We start from the raw sequence: 6,930 nt of genomic DNA on the forward strand, positions 1-6,930 counted from the left end.
ATTAATCAATTAATTTTCGAATTAATTGACCAATTAATCAATTAATTATTAACTAAAATTAATTAACTAATTTATTCATATTTATTTTTGAATTAAAAATAATTTTTGGAATTAAAATAATAATTTTTGGAATTTTTAGTAATTAAAAATGAATTTTTTATAATTAAAATAAATAGAAAATATGATTTTTAAATAATTTATAAATAGGAATCCTATTTTTGCAATGTCTGGAAAGTTCAGGGACTGAACTCTTTCTCTTTCAAAACCACAGGTACTAAACTGCAATTTTTACAGGGATTTGCCGGAAAATGTCCTGTCTCGTCGAAGAAGACGATTCCGACATCATCACCCCACCATCACCTCCAGATCACAACTATGTCTCACCAGGAACACAACCCAGCAATCAATTCATCCTAACAATCCCCGAGTTGGCCGGAAATTGGCCGAGAAGTTCGCCGGTTTCCAGTGAACTCGAAGAAACTTCAAATGACAACTCCCTTCGAACCAGGGATCGTCTGTTAACATACTATACACCAATCGATTGCAAATTTCAAGGGAAATAAAACCCACCCATCTAGAACATCTGCTAATCCCTGAATAAGAAACCCCCAAATTCAATCAAGAACATTCATACGGGTTATAAACCCTAATTTCAAAATTCGAAAATCAAACTCAATATTGAACATGTTATTGAACTCCAAATCAGTCATATGACATATCAAAATCATCAGGAAGAAAAGTTCTACAACATACAAGCATCAAATCTATCAAACAATCATCAGAACAAAAATTCATATTTTTAATCAAAATAATTCGAAATTAATAAAAATTATAGAAAAATACCCTTTGATTCTGCAGTTGTAAGGTTTATTGATCTGATAGAACACCTCAAGACCTTCATTTTGAGTACTCGAGCTTTCCAATCGGAATCCGGTAACGCCTTGAAATTGTAGTTTGATTCTCAGAAGTTTATATGAATATAAGTATTTTCTCTGTAAAATTATATAATTTACTAGCTGCAAATGATTTTCTGTACGAAATAAAATACGGTAAAGGCTATTTGTAATTACAGGAAATTAGTATCCCGTTGGATCATTCCGGATATAAAATAGTACGTTTATTTATAAAAACGGATCCAAACGGTACCGGTTTTCGGGATAATTATCAAAATCTGTACAATTTGTAGTGCGGTCTTGGTCTCAGCGCCTGGTTACACGTATTACGAGGTGATAATTATAATAGTTTAATAAAAAGATCCCGTTTATCAAAAATATGAGTTTTATTGATTTACCGAAACGAATATTGTATCGAAAATATTGCGCCGGGACCCGCATAGGACAAACCGTACGTCGGATCGAAAAAGTCGAAACATGGAAAATGCTCGGAATATTACAATTAGGTTAGGAAAGAGTTCTCAGAAGAGTTTTGGGTTATAAAAACGTAAAAATGGTTGAGGTCGGCTGGTTCCCGATTATATAAAATAGTTTGTAATTACTCAGAAAAAGAAATTATAAAATCCATAAATGTCCAATAAAATAATAAATCATCATAAAAATAAATAGGAAGATATGACAATTATCTATATTTTATTTTGGACATATAAAAATTAAAATACTCAAATTATATCATATTTACATATCCAAACACATATACCACTTCTTAGATAATTACCAAAATTCATATAATAATCACATAATATTTATTATTAACAAAAATAATTACACATCATATCCTGGATATTACAGGGTGCATAATAAGTAGCGCATGAGTGCGAGTCACCGTAAATTAGAACGGGACCTAATAAAACGAATTTTGTTTATGATTATAGATTTCCGAGCGGAACCTGGAGCATCCTCCACCTTGAGATACCCAGGCAAGTTTACGAACCCAACTCCAATTACTGTTGTGTTGTGAAAGGATTGTTTTATTATCATTGCATATATACCATGCTTGTCATGACACTTAGTAATTGAGTTTTCGCATAATATAGCGATGTTGTACGATAAGCATATATCGTTAATGTTTAACTCTGCTATAAGCGTGACGTATAATTATAAGACCAAGAGTCGGTCGGGATTTTAAAATAAAAACCCAGGAATCATTCTGGTGATATTATAGGACGATTAAAAGTCCATAGTAGTACGTTTTAAGGGACTCAACGTCCACTTACGAAATATTAAACACCTCAAACTTTTATTAAAATGATTTCCAAAGATCGTATTCCCTCAACTATACTTTATTGTTCGAATAATAAATATTTATTAACTATTCATTTATTATGGGAGAAGTATTCTCCCGTGAATATTTACTTCAGACTCGATTAAATATTAAAGATTGTTAAATTACTTAAACATAAATTAGTTGAGGAATATTATTTCAAATATTCTTTTAAAGTATAATTATTCGGGGTTTAATTATTTAATGATTAATATTTAATTATCAATTATTTATTAAATGATTTATTTATGATTTAAAAATCATAAAACTTGATTTAAACTACTTTCTGATTTTCGGAAAATCATTCGAATAATTTCAAAACGTCGGAGAATATTATCTCGACTTATTTTAATTATTTTGATTATAGTTTCAAAAGAAATTCCCCCTTATATAATAAATATGTTGACAACGGTCAACTCACATCCTTAGTACTTCCTCCGAAAATTCTCGGAAGTGCATATATATACGTACATATCCAAGTGTACCTATCAACAAGCAATATGCTTGGGGAACAATATAAGTTCCATATATATGATGGGATTCTTACAAGGACAAGGAGGGGTAGACTCCAGTACTTCGTGGACTGGGTAGACTACCAATTTACTACCACATGAGAAGGTATCTTATATACTGATGAACATGTGGAGTATGCGTACCTGAGAGGGATGGACGCAAAACCGTGTCTTGAGAGGGATAGACGCGAAGTGTGTACATGAGAGGGATGGACACAGAATAGGCCCAAATGCGGCCAGGGTGATAACCGATAATTAAAGGGAATCGTCCATCTATATATAGAAAAGGTTACTATTTCTGTAGTACGGCTAATCATCGTATGCGGTGGCTCCAGTGAATGTCCTATTCTTCCAATTGGAATTGTGATGCAATACCGTAACCCAAGCCTAGGTGATGGGTTTACCATTAAGGTATTCGCAGGATAATAATCCATTAAAGAATTGTTTTCATAAGAAGGTGTGTATCACCAAGGAAAACTATTTTTGAATAAAACATAATTATCATATATGATGTTTTACTTGAGTTTATCACATAGTCATTTCATATTGTACATTATTATGCTGGGCATTATAGCTCACACTTGTTTTCTTAAATTGACACAACACAACAGTGAATCAAGATGCCTATCATGAAACTCACAGCCAGGAAACGGGTAGGAAACGGCCAGCTGTTCCGTAGGATGTTTGGTGTGGTACCATAGGTAGACCGAATAAGCTGGATTAGTTTTCAGTTGTTTTTAGTCCGGCTTATTTACAAGTATGACTTATGTAAGGTAATGAATAAGAAACAAATATTTGGTCGACGGACTAGCCTTACTTAAAGGTTATTCCCCGGTAAGACTTAATTACTTTTGGGTTGTAATAATGATCACTTTGTGGATTGATTTACTCTAGTAATGAATGGTTCGTTTCCAAGACAATAACCTATAAGTGTGTGTGTGTGGTAAGTGTGGGGTCGTGAAGTGTGAGTATTTATATATTGTGATGTGAGGTATGTGGTATATAGTATTCAAGATGGCGTGGCCTCCTAGATCCTTGACCCCGGATTTTGGGGCGCCACAATACCTTTCATAAACTTTGCATAACTAGGCATCTGCTCAAGAGCCTCAATGAAATGTATGTTGATATGAAATTTCTTGAACACCTCCAGAAACTTCTCAAATTGCTTGTCCAGCTTTTTCTTCTGCAGCCGCTTAGGAAAAGGCGGTGGAGGATAGATCTGTTTCTCCCCTGTATTACCCTCAGGAGGAGTGTTCTTAACAGTAGTCTTCTTTGGTTCCACTTCTATTTCCTGTTGCTCTACTTCTTTCTCAGCCTCTGCTTCTTCCCTCAACACTTGAGTTTGTTCGGGATTCACGACCTTTCCAGACCTTAAAGTGATTGCCTTTACCTGCTCCTTAGCTTCCCTCTTTCCTGGCACTTCAGTGTTACTAGGTAGTGTACCAGGATGACGATTAAGCAAGGAATTGGCAATTTTCCCAATTTGATTTTCCAAGGTCTTGATAGAAACGGCTTGACACTTGCACATAAGTTTCAACTCCTCTAATTCAGATTTTTCATTGGCTTGTTGCAGCTAAAGTTGTTGTCTTGGTGCATATTGTGGTTGCTGAAAACCAGGGGGTTGTACTACTTAGTTGGATACTGCTGATAAGGTTGTTAAACCGCATTCTGAGTGTTACTCCAACTGAAATTAGGATGATTGCGATTGTTGGGATGATAAATGGCTGGCACAGGTTGCTGCGAACACTGAAAGTTGCTCACGAACTGAGCTGATTCACTAGAAATTGCACATTGATCAGTCTCGTGGGCACCAGCATAAAGCTCACAGACACTAGCGATTTAATTAACTCCATAATTATCCAAAGTGTCCACCTTCATCATCAAAGCCTTAAGTTGGGCAGTTATAGTAGTTGCTGCATCCAACTCCAGAATTTCTGCTACCTTTCCCTGAGTTAGTATCTGGGAAGGATTCTGGTACTCATTAGCAGCCATCAGTTCAATAAGTTCATAAGCTTCATCATAGCTTTTAGCTCACAAGGCTCCTCCTGATGTTGCATCAAGCATGGGTCTAGAAGTAGCACCCAAACCATTGTAAAAATAGTTAATAATCATCCAATCAGGCATGCCATGGCGTGGGCACTTCCTTAGCAACTCCTTATATCGATCCCAAGCCTCACACAGAGATTCTCCAGTTTACTGAGCAAACTAAGTAAGAGCATTCCTGATTGCAGCAGTCTTCACCATAAGGAAGAATTTAGTGAGAAACTTTTGAGCAAGATCTTCCCAAGTGGTGATAGATCCTGCTGGTAGAGAATATAACCAGCACTTAGCTTTCTTCCTCAGCTAGAATGGGAAGAGTCGTAGCTTGATAGCATCTTCAGTCACATCATTGAATTTGAAAGTGTCGCAGATGTCGATAAAATCCCTGATGTGCATGTTGGGGTCTTCAGTAGGAGAACCCCCAAATTGAACTGAGTTTTGTATCATCTGAATCGTGCTTGACTTGATCTCAAAAGTGTTAGCCTTGATGGTTGGCCTGATGATGCTTGACTGAATGTCATTGATCTTAGGTTGAGAATAGTCCATCAAAGCCTTAGGATTTTCTACTTGATCACCCATCTCTACTAAAGCTGATTCCTCGACTTTCTCTTCTTCTTCTACCTTCTTTTCTTCCTCAAAAACTTCTCTTCGAACCACCACAAGTTCTTCCTCGGCTTTATCCAGTGTTCTCTTACGAGTACGCGAACGCGTATGCATACACCCTCGCTAGAGTACCTGAAATAAGACAAGGAAACAAATAAGTAACAATGTCTAAGTCAATAAACTTTAACGACCACTGATGGAAAGCACATAAACTATAAATTAACACTGCAGTCCCCGGCAGTGACGCCAAAAACTTGTTAGTCTCTAAACACGTGCTAATAATACACGCAAGTATACGAGTTCGCAAGTAGTATAGAATCTTTTCTAGTTCGTTCTCACAGAGACTGGCGTTGGTTAACTATTTAATTCATGCATTTAAGCAACAATGTATGGTTATTATTCAATGCTAAGATGATAACAATTTGGATTGTTTATAACTAAGAATTAAACTAACAATTATAACTAAGAGAATAGGATTGACTGAATTAATATATATGATAAACATGGGATTTTAACTTCATTAAATACTTCATTCAATAGCCTTATTATTCTTAACCTTAGCATGCAATGGTGATGACACTAATTAGACAACACGAAATTGATAAACGCCAACTTTCATTGCACGAGAACCATACTACCAGACATCCACAAAAGAGATAGAAACTGAATAGACACCAATTATATTGAGACCCTATATGTCTATAGAATTTGACAACATAACGGTTTAAAGCACAAGTTATCTATCATGATTACATAGGGCAAGTAGGATGGGTAAAATTACCTACGAATCATGCATAACAATAACACATGAACCTATGCTAGCATGGCAAGTTCTAAATCCTTAAATTCACTTTTGCTTCATTAAGAATTAACACGCTATCTTACAAGTTCGCGATGCTCATAAGACAAATACGTACAACCAATACTAGGTTATCATACAATCACCACATACTAAGGCATCGAAACAATTTAACTAAATAAATCGATAAATAAATCCGCTAGAACCCCACGATAACGATTAGCCCATAATCGGACTCATCATCAACGTGGGTTCCGATGAAAGTATGGTATAACAAACATAGTCTTTATACTTAAATAACAAAACCAAGTACGAAACAAGAGTAAAGGTTCACAAGTAAGAAAACTAGCATCCGAGTTACAACTTAGAACAAAGATTTACAAGTAAAAACAAGATTTTCTTCGTCTTTGTTGAATCGTGCTAAAACGGTCTTCTTACGGCTCTCATTGCGCTCTGGTACGTCTCTTTTTTTTGAAAATGTTCATGTTTGAATATATATATATAGCAGCCCTAATCAATCTGGAAGTCTCCCAATTATAATTGCATTAGAATCAGGATTCAAAACTTTCGCACCGGCACGGCCGCGCGCTTTCACAGCGCGGGCGCGCTGTGATTCTGCAATCCTAGCGCGGGCGCGCGCTATCACAGGGCGGATGCGCCGTCCTTCTGGGAAAAAGTCAGATTTCATCTTTTTCCTTTGTTAGGTCACACACATTGTGGAAGGGGGTGAATACAGTGTTTAGCACAATCAAATCGAAT

The 6,930-nt window shown here is 35.9% G+C and overlaps 1 non-coding gene across 1 annotated transcript; it reads left to right on the forward strand.

The window, feature by feature from the left end:
• Nucleotides 1–4,851: 4,851 nt before the first annotated feature.
• LOC141699365 (small nucleolar RNA R71) lies at nucleotides 4,852–4,958 on the forward strand. The gene has a single exon (XR_012565834.1). It is a non-coding gene; the product is annotated as a small nucleolar RNA R71 (small nucleolar RNA).
• Nucleotides 4,959–6,930: the final 1,972 nt, after the last annotated feature.

This window comes from Apium graveolens, chromosome 11 (genome assembly GCF_009905375.1).
Source record: "Apium graveolens cultivar Ventura chromosome 11, ASM990537v1, whole genome shotgun sequence".
Taxonomy (NCBI): Eukaryota; Viridiplantae; Streptophyta; class Magnoliopsida; order Apiales; family Apiaceae; genus Apium; species Apium graveolens.